General features: G+C 29.5%; 1 protein-coding gene across 1 annotated transcript in view; it reads right to left on the bottom strand.

Moving 5' to 3' along the window:
• Positions 1-1,463, bottom strand: part of LOC118734402 (A disintegrin and metalloproteinase with thrombospondin motifs 7-like) — a 69,960-nt gene extending 68,497 nt beyond the window's left edge. Inside the window, exon 1 of the mRNA XM_036464126.1 lies at positions 1,232-1,463. The gene's annotated coding sequence lies outside the window, so the exon portion shown is untranslated. The remainder of the gene's footprint in view (positions 1-1,231) is intronic.
• Between the last annotated feature and the right edge of the window lie 483 nt (positions 1,464-1,946).

Below are 1,946 nucleotides of genomic sequence, written 5' to 3' on the forward strand. Positions count from 1 at the left end.
AAAATTATCAATTGATAAAAAATAACAAACTTGTAGTTCGCTTTTTTGCGGGATTTCTATAAATTATATAACTTGTAGTCGGCTACAAAAAGCTAACTTGAAACTAGTTGACTAGTAATGTAGGAGTAATGCAGGAGATTGTTTTCTTTAAGCGCATTTCTATTTAAATATCCTGTACTTCGCAAATACTTTTTCGAACTGAGCACAAATAAAGGGAAGATCGATATTTCATATTATAATTTTGAAGTTATGTCTGACGGAGTTCAAATATGGGACCACTCACAGAAGAATATATAAACAAATATGAAATGTAATAAAATAAATAAAGTAAATAAAGTAAATAAAACAAAAATATAAAAAATTATTTAGTTTTTCATATTGATATTTTATGTCCAAGGGTAGTTAGTTACAAGTTAGTTACATCTAATGCAGAGGTAACCACCCTTGACTACATCTAATGCAGAGGTAACAACCCTTGACTATTTCGCGGCCATCGCCATAGAAATATACAGATAATTGCGACTTTTAGCTCCTTCCTAATCCACTTAAAGTTAGCTTATAGTTAGATACATTTCCTGCAGGGTGGCTACAACCTGCACTAGGTTTTGTTTCGGGTGTATTTCATGACCTTTTTTGTAGCACCGTGTTTTTACCGAACAATGGAAAAGTTGTTTTTGTCTCCTCAGACGGAAATCGTTAGACTAATGACCTTTTCACCTTCTCCTAATAATTATATTAGCATTGCAATTATTTGCATCTTCTCATAATAATTATATAGGACTTTATATTGTTTCGTCTCTCGAGACGTTTATTTCAAGACGTACATAAATGATTTACATACGTCTTCTCTTAATAATTATACGGGACTTTTATTGACATTAAACTTCTTAATTGAGTCCGGAGGTTTAACGCGTTAAATATTTAACACCACGATTCTTCCTGTCATCAAATATTTATATATAAAAGAGCTTTTTTGCTTGTAGGTGGTTTTAGTTTTTTGAAAAGGGTTCACAGATGTTAGAAAATCAAATTTAAATAATGGATCTTTAAGATATTTATAAAACTAATTTCTTAACAATTCTCTTAACTTCACAGCAAAAACGTGTATTGCGTAAAATCAACGAGAAGTTTGTATTCACAACTTACTTTATATGTTACAGCTATTTTAACATATACACATACATATGTACACGCATTCTGAAATGTAATTAATTAATAATTAAGCGATTACCAAAATTGGCTGCCGTTGCGATTTAATTCAATTACTTTTATTAACGGGTTCTGGTTAATGCTTATTATTATATGCAGATGTACATAAATAAGTTTATTTTGCTTGCTGGGTAAGTTCGATTTCAAATATGTAGGTATGTTAGCATGTTTGTATGTATGTACATGTGTTCCATTTCCTGTCAGTAGTAAAAACATTTGTATTGCGGAAAATTTAAGTGTTTGGAATTAGCATAATTTTTGTCACACGAGTTCTCACAACCATTTATATATTTATCCACACACTTGTCTATATACATACATACATACATATGTATGTACATATTTATGTATGTTTGTGCATGCAGAGTATAGTTTATTTAAAAAGGGATTGACCTCAGTCTTTTCCCAACACGATAACATTTTTGTATGTATGTACATATGTATAAAAATAAAAATAAAAATAAAGTATTCAAAACTTTTATGTGTATATACATATGTAGGTACATTATTTCATAATCTAGAATAGATTTAAATGTCACGATTATATATCGATGCATTTGGAGTTTCTCCTTGCAGTCGAAATTGATTGTTTCCTGGAATTGCTTAAGTTGAATTATTGCCTTAAAATGCCATTTATGGTTCTATTCTTTGGAACATTTTCACATTATTTTATTGTCTCAAATTAAGGCACCTTTTTAAATTTCCTAATAGCATTAAACTTTTCTAACTGTGTTTTT

This window comes from Rhagoletis pomonella, unplaced genomic scaffold, assembly GCF_013731165.1.
Source record: "Rhagoletis pomonella isolate Grant_MI unplaced genomic scaffold, Rhpom_1.0 Rhpom_scaffold_00002, whole genome shotgun sequence".
In the NCBI taxonomy this organism is placed as follows: Eukaryota; Metazoa; Arthropoda; class Insecta; order Diptera; family Tephritidae; genus Rhagoletis; species Rhagoletis pomonella.